Source organism: Lactuca virosa, chromosome 4, assembly GCF_052849685.1.
Source record: "Lactuca virosa cultivar CGN04683 chromosome 4, Lactuca_virosa_CGN04683_v6, whole genome shotgun sequence".
Lineage (NCBI taxonomy): Eukaryota > Viridiplantae > Streptophyta > Magnoliopsida > Asterales > Asteraceae > Lactuca > Lactuca virosa.
The window spans coordinates 516,021,630-516,035,744 of NC_136429.1; the positions used below are offsets into that span (position 1 = coordinate 516,021,630).

The 14,115-nt window shown below is 40.0% G+C and overlaps 1 non-coding gene across 1 annotated transcript; it reads left to right on the forward strand.

Annotated features, from left to right (window-relative positions):
• Positions 1 to 1,983: 1,983 nt before the first annotated feature.
• On the forward strand, positions 1,984 to 2,090 carry LOC145110437 (small nucleolar RNA R71). Its single transcript, XR_013709814.1, has one exon. It is a non-coding gene; the product is annotated as a small nucleolar RNA R71 (small nucleolar RNA).
• The last annotated feature ends 12,025 nt before the right edge of the window (positions 2,091 to 14,115 follow it).

Consider the following 14,115-nt stretch of genomic DNA (forward strand, 5'->3'; position numbering starts at 1 on the left):
GAAATGTTTCAAATCTCCTCACACATGCAATTTACAATTCGTAAGCTTCTCATTCTCCAACATTCTCATGCGGCTCTTGACATACACCCCACACTTATGCAAAGCTATGGTCTTCGGTTTTCTTTTAAACTTTTCAAGGCTTTTCCAATTAAGCTTCTCACAGCTTCCTTTTCTACAATCATAAGATCTAGATATGGAGAAACACATCATCATTCAATTAAAAAAATAAACTAATCAAGATAAACAAAAAGTAAAAATGAAAATGCAAACTCTAAAAAAAATGTCGGGTTGCCTCCCGATAAGCGCTTCTTTTTGAGGAGTCAATGAGTTGGACTCCTTCCCGATCTACATTGTTGCATGCGAGAGTGGGTTCTCCCACTTCTCCTTTTACTCTTTCCGCTTTCTCTTGTATGCTTGAACTCGCCTTATGTACGCCTTTTTCCAGTTTTCCTTTTTCTTTTGATTGGCGCTTTCTTCGTGTTTTCATTTCAAACCTTTGCTTTGCGCTTTTATCTTTTTATTCCCTTTCTCATCTTCTTTATGCTCCTCTTTTTTTACCTCCATCTTGGCAATTATTGGATCCTCTATTTCCTTACCCATATCCTCGTCATTTATCTCCCTATTATCACCCGAATCACATTTTTCTTCGTCTCTTGCTTCTTCCACTTGAGCCTTAGGTGTAGTGAACATGAATACTTCAATGTCATAGGAATTGAAGCTTTAGGCTTGGAACATTTCACTTCTTCAAACTTGCAGCTTTTCCCAAGCTTTCAACTCTTCCTCCATCAAATCGGCTAAAACATTTTTTGAAATGGAATTGCCAAATTCACAAGGTAGAGTTAAGCATACTGGATCTCCCATCTTAATTAGAAACCGATCAATGATTGCATAAATACACAACTCATTTAGCAAAATAATGGATGCTTTTTTCCAATTCTTTTTGGTTAGTCATCACATCCTTAGCGAATTTGGGAAGTTTGGCCATGGATTTGAGGAATGGAGCATTGATTGATAGGGGTAGAACTTATTCCATGATTTTCTTTTGTTTCGGATCCAGAGGTTTCTAGAAGGATCGAGATGGATATGACAGAGGAGGCTGGTATGGTTTTAAAAACAAAGAGTTTTTATTATCCAGTGGCCACATCATGGGCAATGGGCATATGGGTTTTCTTTTGCTGCTTCATAGTAAACTTCTTCCAGCTGTCGATCAAGCTATTCAGTATTTGTATCATACATCTCAAATGGCTAAAAATGAACCTCTTTTTCAGTATATATCGCCATAAAGTGAGGATGTGGTTTTGTTTCGGGATTCTTGATTGGTAACCGCTCAGTCACAAGTTCGGTCAATTGCCCTACTTGAGTTTCAATATTTGATATCACAACTTGTTGGTTTGTTATCATAGCATCAGTTGTGTCATGTCTCTTCTCAAAATAGGATGCAAAGCATGCTAGAATCGACTTGAACTCATATTTATTCTCGACTGGTGGTTCTTTTTGATAAAAACCTCGGCCGGTTTGCCTATACTTCTCATCTTTTTTTGCTTCCTGTACTCATCATAAGGCAACCACTCCTTTTTTGGTTTCCTCCAATCCTCATTGTACTTGTCCCCACTCGAGTAATATACTTGGTCTTTTTGGTTCCCATTTTCATCTAGATCACAATCTTTGGTCAAATGCGGCCCATATTAATTGTTGTATCCAACTCATATGGCATGAAAGGATTGATCCATTTTTGCCATTCATCGATCCATGTTCTCTAGTTTAAATATTATTGCAGCCAAGTTATCGTTTCATCTATCTCCTTTACCTCTCATAGCATATTCTCGCGGATTATGGTATTCTCTTGAGTGCTTCGCGAACTCTTCAATTAATTCTTTGATCGTGGTTGAATACTTCTTATTCATCGCTCCATGAGAATCAAGAAGTTGCCTCGTTGTAACGTTTACCCCATCATAAAATATGGGCACCTCTTGTTGAAAGTTCAAGTCGTGTTGATGGCAATTTCTATGAAGACCCTTGTACCTTTCCCACGCTTCGTATAAGGACTCTCCCAACTGTTGTTCGAAATTGGCTATATTCTTCTTCAATTTTTCAACATTGGATGGTGGACTAAATTTTTGGATGAACTCTTCATGAAGTTGAGCCCATGTAGTGATAGTGCCGATTGGAATTTCCTTTATCCAATCTTTAGCCTATCCTCTATAAGTCACCGGAAGCATCCACAACAACACCGTTTCACGAGGTATATTGGGAATGTTGAAATAGTTAGGAATGCAGTTCACCTCATCAGTATTCTTGTAGGCATCTTTATGATCTTTCCCATAGAATGAAAAATCTTTTAGTATGCCCAAAATTTGCCCTGTCAATACGAAATTGGCGTTGTCTGGAAATTCTGGTTGCACCCGTTCCAGCCCATTATCATGCATTCTCTTTTTGTACTCTTCCATCGTTATATCCGCTATGTACATCATCTCTTCAGTTTCACTCTTTATGTCGTCCTCTGAATCACTTCCTGTACCTACCTCATATCCTACTTCTTTCTTTCTTGGAGTCCTCTCAAAGTGCTCGACTGTGTTGGTTTGAAAAGTTTTTCTTGACTCGCCGACCTTCTTATCTTTCATTTTGTGAAAAGTCGATTCTGGATCTTTAAGTGATGAAACTATTGGAGTTTTAGATCCTCTGTTCATAAATCACTGAAAGAAAAATAAAACAAAAACAAAAACAAAACACGAAATAACTGAAACAAAAACAAAACACATAAAACAAATAAAAATAATTAAACTAAAACTGACTGTTACGTGACCATGATGTGGGCAAGGATGCCCATGACGTGCCTGCTGAACAGACAGAAAAATCTATTAAATGCAGGAAAATGACTTTTTGCAGTTTTTACCCCACAAAAAAGGATCAAATAACTAACATCAATTAAACTAAAAATCAAATAAGTTGCTCCCCAGCAACGACGCCAGAAACTTGATGTGCAAAAAAATATACTTATCAACCTTTAAATTTATAAGCCTAACTAACTTAACTAATTTATGCACCTATAGACAGTGTACCTAGTCGGATTATAGAATATCTTAGGTAAGTCGGGTGTCGAACACAGGGAACGTGTAACATCCCGGTGATGAGGTATTTCCCAAATTAACCCTTAAGTACGAGGGTTTATGATTTTTAGCCCTTGTGTATGAGAAACTTAGAAAAATGGCCCATAGTGGCATTTTTGTAAATTCCAGGCTGAGGCTTAGTACATTGGGCATACTTCGTGCTCTGCTGAGCGTACATGCGCAGGTCTAAGTACGCTGGGCGTATACCGAGTATGCAGGGCGTACATGAGAGATCCTCAAACCCTAATTTTTAGGGTTGGACCCTATTTAAACATCCTTATGGCCTCCAACCTCATCTTTCATCAGCCTCCAACACCTATGATCAATTTTAGCAAACCCTAGCCACTTGTTCGAGCATTCTTGACCCTTGCGTGTGTTGGTGATCTTGAAGGAGAAAGAAGGAAGTAGAACCACCTTGGAAGCTTGAAGAAGCTTTGGATCTAGGATCTTCACCTCTCTAGAAACCCCCAAGAGGTATAAATATTGAAAGTTGGTTTTTATTTCCTTAGATCTAGCTAAGTTCTTGATTCATGAGCATTTTTTCCAAGTCTTGACCTTTTTGGAGTATGGAATGCTCTAGTCTTTCAGATGTTTTGAGGGGTTTAGAAACATAAAAATAAGGATTTGGCTCTTAATCTTTCTGCATGCATGTATTTTTTTGTCTTAATGGATTAAGAGAATGGGGTTTTTAGCATTTAGCACTTATTGGCCATGCAAGACCATAAAGTTAGAAACTTTATGATCAAGGATGATATTTGGGACTTGGATCTACAATTTGGTCGTAATAGCTTGAGTATTAAGTACTTAAATCATTAAGTGGAGAATCTGTATGTACGCTGGGCGTACAAGTTGGTACGATGCGTGTACACAGTTTGAGCCCCGACTCCTCGGACAGAAAGTACGCCCGCGTACATCTGAAGTACGCCCCGCGTACGAGGTCTAAGTTGACTCGGCTGATTTGTGGATTTTTTACCGATTTTGACCAAAGGTATTTTGGGAAATTGTTATTAATTTATAATGGGAAATGTTTTGATTATAAGGAGTCGGGTAGAGCCAGTTGTCGGAGTAGGGATTCATTCAGATTGTCTTCAGACTACGAGGTGAGTTTTTCTCACTGTACTTATGGGTCGAAGGCACCAAAGTCGGCCCATTGGATTAGATATCTTGTTTTTTTGTATGTTGTTATGTAGATTTATGTGGTACTAGCCATGTGATTATACTGGTAGATATGTAGGACTACCTGTGTTTGCTGTTATTGATTAATTATGTTATGTATCGATATGTTATGGTTTACTGGGTTGAGGCGAACCAGTGGATACTGAAGGCCAAGATACCCAGGGCGTTCTGGATAGACTGAAGGCCTACGAGGCAGTCCAGTCCGGCCGAAGGCCCAAATAGCGGTCCAGATAGGCTAAAGGCCTGATGAAGCGGTACAGTCATGTTGAAGGATCTGTATGCATGTTGTTGTTTGTTATGTTATGTGGTGGTACGTTAGGGGATCTTACTAAGCGTTAGCTTACTATTTTAGTTTTGTTTCAGGTACTTCTGAGAATTGTGGCAAGGCGAAGGTGTGATCATGCACATCCTTCGGTTTTATGTTATATGGATTTTTGGGGCACTCTGATTATTGGAAATAACTTTTGAAACAATGGTTTTGTAAACATTATGGATTGAATGGTAGTTTTTGAAAAGATAAAATTTGTTGTGATTTTGAGATCTTACAGAATGGAATTTAACTAATAAAATAACTACTTCTTATTAAACTAAGAAAACAAACATTAAATTGGGGTTTTACTCATTTTGCAAGTTCATTTACTTAATTCAAATTACTAGCAAATTAACAACTTCGCAAGAAAAGAAAACAGTTTTTAAGTCAATATTAAAGAGTACTTCCATTAAGTTCCGTTTTCCCCACTCCTATTGTTGATTTATAGTGAATGGGCTATATTAACTACAAATTCTTTAAATTAGTAGTTATTATGATCAAATACCTAGATGTACTAATTTATGAATTACCATGCAATGATCAAGCATAAGTTAAACACAAAATTGATATATGTATGAATTAGACCATGAATGATAAATTGATAAATTACCTATCCTAGATGAAGATAAGCAATTCAAGCGCAAATTAATGATGAATTATGCTCTCTGACACAGTTAAAGTTATTAGTTTTTAATTACCTAACCCTAGGATATGATTAATCACTAGCTCTAATTATCTAATGATCATAAGCAATTACGTAACAAATTCATGCAACTAGAATGATCATCTATCACACAGAACTTGATTAATAAGAAATAAAAACTAAAACTTCAACACGCTGGGATATTGATTATTAAACACAAGTAAAATCAACATACAATATCCATTCATCTTTACCAAACAAAAGTACGGGGTGATTAGTAGATAACTAAAATAGAAACAAACATGAAATTGAAGTTAACTAGAAAAGACATGGTTAATGCTAGCAAACCGAATAGATCAATGATGATTTCCACTAGATCTCTTCAACTCTTGAGCTCCAATCGATTTTTGATCTTCCCAAGGTTGTCCACAGGGTTTTAGTCCCAATCCTTCTCCAGAAAATCGGGCAGAAGTCCCTCAATTCGACCTAATGTTCGAATATTTATACTTTCCATAATTTTGACCCCTACACCGTGGTGAATAGGCTCTACGATGTGGCAACCTGGTTCCACGCGTGTTCTCCAAGGTTGTCATATGATCGCAAATCTTCCAGCTACCACGAAGTGGTAAGGAATCCCCACGTCATGGGCTTCAAAACTCATCTCTTTCGCTACGATTCCACTTTCACATCCGATCGTAATGAACTTGGTTTTCGCATCGGATCACAATGACTTAGGTCGGGTCACCTTCGTTCTTACTTTCACAACCAATCACATCACCTAAATTTCCTTTTCCGTTTTGGTCTCTTCTTGTCTGATCGCAACGATTCTCTTATAGGATTGCATCCTATCAGAACCAAGACTACATAACAAAAGCTTCAGTCTTTTAAATTCCAAATTTTGTTCGGTTTTGTCCTTTTTCTTCAAGAATGTCATTTTTGGCTGCAAAATGTAATTTAACTCAATAAGTACCAAATATATTTGCATTTAACCATACTATAGCTTAAAATGTTTAAAAATAATGTCTAGAAATATATATAAATATGGCACTATCAGAAGGTCGAGAATAACTATTCCCATTATGATGTTAGAACCATCTTCAACATCACAATGATGATTCCACGAGGCATCATGTTCAGGTCAATTCGTACGTGCAGGTTGTTCAGGAATAGGGTCTTCAAGAATAAATAGTTTTTGATCTATCTTGATATTATCTCTCAAGGTACAAACTTATTCATTGAAATTGTATCAATTGAATGTTATTATCTCTTGTAGACCAGAAAAAGAAAGGTGATGCTTGGTAACGAGATTCGATTTTGTTTTCATCTACAAAATTTAACATAATTCATTTAGTATTTTCATTGCTTAAAACTTTAATAATTAATACCATTTAAATTTCTAAAACAATAATTATCAAAGAAATGATCCAACTTGCAAAACAAATAAATATTAGGTATCATTTATCCTATTCATTGAATTCAACTAGGTAGAAAGAGATTACCAATAATACTTTAATATATAATTCCTAGAGTTATTGGATCGCTAATAACTTACCTCAATAGACATATTTGATCTCATCTATATATTAGACCTCTCTTCCTAAGGTGACATTTATCACAAAAGATTTATGATCTAATCATCTAGTTTGAGGAACATGTGTAATCTGCCAGAGCTTCAGTGCTAATTAATGGTAGTCCATCCGATGAATTTCAATTTTAAAGAGTTTTACGACAAGGAGATTCTCTTTCTCTGTTTTTATTTATTTTGGTGATGGAAGGACTACTTGTGGCTATACAAGATGTTATAGCTAAAGGTTTGTTTCTTGGAGCTCATATTGATAGGCTTGATTTTCATTTGTCTCATTTTTTATGAGGATGATGGCATCATTCTTGGGGAATGGAATAGAGCGAATATGATTAATTTGGTCATAGCTCTTCAGTTCTTTTATCTGGTTTCTGGTCTGAAAATAAGCTTAGAAAAATCTAGTATTTATGGTATTGGTGTGAGATGGTAAGAGGCTATGGATTTTCTGAAAATTTTGAGATGTATTCCCGTGAAATTACCATTTATTTATCTTGGTCTCCCGGTTGGTCAAATAATGACTAAAGTCAATGTTGGGAATCCGATAATGGATACCATAAAGAACAAGATGTCAAAGTGGAAAATTTCTACTCTTTCGATCGGAGGCAGGTTGGTTCTTGTCAAGTCTATTTTGGGTGCTTTTGGGGATTGTTTTTATATGTATTTGTTTTTAATGTCGGTTGCAGTGGAAAAAACCTTGGAATCATGTCGTGCAAATTCTTTTTGGGGTGGAGATTCGGATTCTTGAAAAATATCTTGGGTAAAATGGGATTCAGTTTTTGTTGATGTGGCTAAAAGAGGTTTAAATATTGGAAGTTTGACGACGTTAAATTTTGTGTTGTTGCAAAAATGGAAGTGGCGTTTTCTCAACAACCATGATTCAATATGGGTGCAGGTTATAAAATCTATTTATGGTGATAATGGGGGCTTCAGTCTGGTCTCTCAAGTAATTCGTGAAGTGGGCCGTGGGCCAGGATTATAGCATATAATAATCGGTTGTTAGAAAAAGATATTATACCGGACTCGGTATTAAAAAGAAAATTTGGCAATAGGTTAAATACTCTTTTTTGGAACGACATCTGGATTGCTGATCAAAAACTTTCCATTTGGTTTCCTCGCCTTTTTCCTTTGGAAATGTAGAAAGATTGCCTTATTCGGGATAGAGTCACGATTGATGGTGGGAATTGGTGTTAGCCATGAAATATTATAGGAGGGGAGTAATCTACTCAAACGGGTAATTTATTGAATCTTCTTTTGGAAGTGAATTTGACTGATAAAGATGATAGTTGGATTTTAAATATTGGGAAAGATGGGTCCTTCCCCATTACTGATACTAGAAGGAGGATTGACAATAAAATTCTTCCTAGTTCCACACTGGTGACACGGTGGAATGGGTTAATCCCAAGGAAAATTGATATTCTTGTTTGGAAAATTAGATTAAATAGATTTCCCACTCGGTCGAATCATGATCATCATGGAAGTGACATCCCGTCTATTTTGTGTCCGATTCGTATCCTGGAAATTGAGAAACTGGAGCACTTGTTCTTCAGTTGTAAAGTGGCTGTGAGAACCTGGAATGTAGTTTTCAAATTGCTTGATGTATAGGTCAATGCATTTACTTGCATTAATTCTTTATTTGATTTTGTTGATAATTTTAAAGGCAACACTAATAAAAGAAGGGTGATTAAAGCGGTTATTGGTAATACTCTTTAGGTTCACTGGAGGTTTTAGAATGATATGGTTTTTGAAGGAGGCAAGATGAAAAAGAATTCCATTTTTGATACTATTCGTGAATTTTCTTTTCTTTGCGTTAGTAACAGATGTAAACAAGTTATCTTTTAATTGGAATTGTTGGCTTCAATTTCCCCTAAACACTTTCTAAATTTTTTTCTCCCTCTAATTCTTTTCTAGAGTTTTTATATGTAGTTGGTTGTTTCTAAAAATCGAACTATAACCTAGTTATAGAAATCGCAAATACACATCGGTCATGAAAAGATAACACTAACTGTGTAACATCCATAAAATTCATGAAAAATTTAAAGTTTTTAAAAACAACCATAAATCATCCTTATTTACAAAATAGTTTTCAAACGTGATCATTATCAGTGTTTTTCTCAAAATCATAAAACAAAACTCGAGGAGGTGCACGATCACGCCTTCTCCTTACCACGATCCTCTGAGGTACCTGAAACATAATCCAAAACTGTAAGCCCCAAGCTTAGTGAGTTCCCCTAAAATACCAATACATAAAAAAATAGCACAAATATAATAACATCATGCAATGGGTCCACAGCTAACAGACTAGATTACCCCTGAGCCCACAACATAAGTCTGGCTTGCCCTCTGCCCACAGCTTATGTATGGCTTGCTCCCTGAGCCCACAACATAAGTATGGCTTGCCCCTTAGGCCCGCAGCTTATGTCTGACTTGCTCCCCGCCCTAATCAGTCCTCAGACTGAATACCACCAAGTCGTCAGTATGAGTCTGGCATGCCATTCCCGACCCTCAGCTCGTATCATGAATGCTCATGAGCCCTCATTATGAGTCTGACATGCCCTCCCCAGCCCTCAGCTCATATCTGCTTTGCTCCGGAGTTTGTTTGCTACAACACGGAGCAGTACAACCTCAACCCAACCCGTACAATATGTCGACATCTAACAGATAATATCATATACAGCTAAACATATAGTATCATAGGTAGTCCTACAGATCTACCAGACTAGCATATGAAATCTAGCATGCATATCTAATCCATACTCAGCATATCAATAAATATCAGGTTATCAAACCAATGGGCCGGCCTTGGTGCCTTCGACCTGAAAGTACAGTGAGGAAAACTCACCTCACAAGCTGAACAGAACTGATAAGGGCCGACTATGATACTCAGCTCTCTACTCAATGCCTACATCCACCAAGTGACCTGTTCCATCAAAATTTCAAAATACGCAAAATACCATCAAAGTCAAACTTGGTCAGACGTGGTCAAACTCAAAGTCATATGGTCAAAATCAATAAACCCACTGAGTCAACCCAGCCGAGTAAACCCAGTCGATTCAACACAATTGAGTTAACTCAACATGGGCTTACCTATGCGAGTATGCGAGGCGTACTCCGGAGATACGCTCAACATACATGAGGCTGCACAGATCATCACCATTGGGGTGGATGACCGGGTATGCGGGGCGGAACCTCGCAACCCCAATTTCTTCACTATGTGCTTAATGACATTAACACTTAAGCTCGTATTTCAGATCCAAGCTCCAGAGGCATACTAGGGTCATAAAGTTTCCAACTTTATGACTTTACATGTCCATAAAGTCCTTAACATGAGGTCTTAATCCATTAAGACCTTCTACAAGATGCATGAAGCCAAACTAACTAAAGGGATCTCATTTTTATGGCTTCAGACCCTTCATAGGGTCTGGAAGGACAGCTCAAAACGTCTAAAACCAATCATGCATAAAAATGGGACTTTTCAAACAAGAAGAACAACATAAGGTTACCAAAATGAGATCCAAGCAAACAAAGCATCAATGTGAAGACTTTTTACCTTCTGGAGCTTCTCAAGAAGGTAATGATCTAAGATCCACAAGCTTGCTTCCACTTCTATGCTCCATGATGCAACAACTTCTTCCTTAAGCACACCAAAATACACTTTTTAGCTCAAACACACACTTGATGGACTAGGGTTTTGCAAGGGACGACTCTAAGGCTGTGGAGGCTGAAAAGGTGGGGATAAATGAGCCATGAGGATGCTTAAGTACCCCTAAAACCCAAAAACTTAGGGTTTTTTTGGACATGAGTACGCCCAGCGTATTAGGGGGCACGCTAGTACGCTTATCGTACCCATATGTACGCTCAACGTACTCCTCCTGCCCCAAAATTACAATCTTTGCACTAGGACTTCTTATGGCTACTTCATTCCAATCCAAGGACCAAAATGACATAATTTAAAACCAAGGGATGAATCTGAAAATACATGAAAACCGGGGTGTTACAACTCTCCCCCACTTGAACTAGACTTCTCCCTCAAAGTCTGCTATAGAGAACAAATCCAGATAATACCCGCGCATCTTAGCCTCCGTCTCCCAGGTCCACTCGGAGCCCCTCCGATGTTCCCATCGTACCTTTACCAAAGGTATTTCCTTGCTACGGAAAACCTTTACCTTCCTTTCCAGAATAGCTATTGGCCTCTCAACATAGTTTATACGCTCATCAACCTAAATATCATTCAAGGAAGCCACCGCTTCCTCATCGAATACTCACTTTCATAGCTGCGGAACATCGAAAATGTTCTGAATCTAACTAAGCACCTCAGGAAGATCCAATCTACAAGTAACCTTGCCAACCATGGTGATCACTCGAAACGGCCCAATATACCGAGGACCCAACTTCCCCCTCTTCCTGAAGCGAATCACACCTTTCCAAGTTGAGATCTTCAGTAACACCATGTCGCCCACCTAAAACTCCAACTCGGATCAGCGTCGGTCAGCATAGCTCTTCTGCCGACTCTAAGCAGTCTGCAATCTCTGCCTGATCTGTTGAATCATCTCTATAGTCTGAAGGACCACTTCGGTCCGCCCCATAACCCTGTGACCAACCTCGCCCCAGCAAACCGGGGTACGACATCTCCGCCCATACAAGAGCTCAAAAGACATGGCACCAATGTTGGAGTGATAACTATTGTTGTACGAGAACTCCGCAAGAGGTAGGTAGGAGTCATAGCTCCCACCAAAATTGATGGCACAGGTCTACAACATATCCTTAAGGTTTTGTATCGTCCGCTCGCTCTGATCATCGGTCTGCGGATGATAAGCAGTTCTGAAATGCAACCTCGTGCCTAACTCCTTATGGAACTTCTGCCAAAAACGGGAGGTAAATCGAACATCACGGTCTGGAACAATGGAGACACGAACCCCATGGTGAGCAACGATCTTGCGAACATACACATCGGCCAACTTCTCGGCCGAAGAACTCTCCCGAACCGCCAGGAATTGGGCACTTTTGGTCAATCGATCCACGATGATCCAAATAGCATGAAAACCCTTTGCCGTCTTGGGCAACTTAGTGATGAAATCCATCAAAATCTGCTCCCATTTCCACATGGGAACCTCCAGAGGCTGCAACTTGCCATGCGGCCTCTGATGCTCAACCTCGACCATCCTGCAGGTCATGCACCTCTCCATGTACCAGGTGATCTCCCTCTTCATACACGGCCACCAGTAGTTCAACCTCAGATCCCGATAAATCTTGGTGGCCCCCGGATGGATAGAAACACAAGACTTATGAGCCTCCTCCAATATAGTCTGTCTGACCCCACCAGACATCGGAACCCAAACCCGACCACATCGGGTCAATAATCCATGACCATCCGGAACAAATCTGGCTATCTCACCCCTGATCCTCTCTTTCTTCTAGTTCTCTTTCCGAACACCCTCGCCCTGAGCTTCCCTAATAAATCCCAATAGCGGAGAATCCACTGATATCCTCATATACAATATTCCCTCAGAAGGTCCAACCGACTTGCGGCTCAAGGCATCTGCCAGCACATTTGCTTTACCCGAATGGTAAAGGATCTCACAGTTATAATCCTTGACTACGTCCATCCACCTGTGCTGCATCATGTTCAGGTTCGGCTGATCCATAATATGCCTCAAACTCTTGTGATCTGTGTCGATAGTACAGCGGACCCCATACAGATAATGCCTCCAAATCTTGAGGGAAAAAACCACTTCCCGAACTCCAGATTATGTGTGGGATATCGCGTCGCATGCGGCTTCAACTGCAGCAAAGCATAAGCTATCATCCATCCTCTCTGCATGAGGACTGCCCAAAACTACTGATGGATGCATCACAATATACCACAAAATCCCTAATTCCCTCTAGCAGGGTTAAAACCGAGGCCTCACATAATCTCTGCCGAAGGGTCTCAAATGTTGCTTGCTGCTCAGGGACCCAATGGAAATCCACCCCCTTCCTCGTCAGACGAGTGACGGGTACTGCAATCTTGGAGAAATCCTGAATGAATCTCCGATAGTACCCTGCCAACCCCAAGAAACTCCTGATATCCAAGGGATATTTCGGAACCTCCCACTGCATCACAACCTCGATCTTGGCCGGATCAACCAATATCCCATCTTGGTTAACGAGGTGTCTAAGGAACTGAACCTCTCCTAACCAAAACTCGCACTTCGAGAACTTAGCATAAAGCAGTTCTGACCTCACAACCCCCAGAAGCTCACGAAGATGCTCCTCATGCTGCTCTCTGGTCTTGGAATATACCAAGATATCATTAATGAACACAATAACCGAACGATCGAGCATCGACCTGCATACTCGATTCATCAAATCCATAAATATTGCAGGCGCATTGGTGAGCCCAAATGGCATCACCACGAACTTGTAATGCTCATAACGAGTCTGGAACACGGTCTTCTCCACGTCCTCCTCTCTCAACCTGACCTAATGATACCCGAACCTCAAATCTATCTTGGAGAACCAAGATACATCCTGCAACTTATCAAAGAGGTCATCAATCCACGGAAGGGATAACGGTTCATCATCGTTAACTTGTTCAACTCCCGGTGATCAATGCACATCCGGTCTGAACCATCTTTCTTCTTGATGAACAAAATTGGCGCTCCCTACGAAGAACTGCACGGTCTGATGAACTGCTTGCCTAGCAGTTCCTGCAGCTGAGATGTTAACTCCTACATCTCAGGCGGGGCCAACCGGTACGGCGCCTTGGCAATCAGGGCCGCAACTGGCACAAGGTCAATCCTGAACTCGATCTGCCTCTTAGGAGGCACACCCGGTAACTCCTCCGGAAAGACATCGGAAAACTCCCTAACAACCGGGACCTCTGAAACTGAATCCTGATCCCCAACACGCGTATCCACCACATAAGCCAAATATCCCGCACACCCATGTTGAATATACTATCGAGCTCTGGCTACAGAACAAAACCCTGAACCCATCCTGGTGCCCTCTCCATAGATAACCTGTTCTCCTGCACTTGGGTTCGAACAACCACACGTTGGCCCTCAAAATCAATCATAGCACCGAAACGGCTCAGCCAATCCATACCCACAATCACGTAGACATCCCCCATAGGGATAGGGATCAAATCGATCAGATAAGGCACTCTGAAGATCTCCAGAATACAACCCTGATAAGTTGATGACGCAGAAACCCCGTGTTCGTTGGTGATAGAAACCCACAACAGACACTCTAACTCCCCAATGGGCATATCAAACTCTCTACTGACAATCGAGACACAAAAGACCGACTCACACCCGAG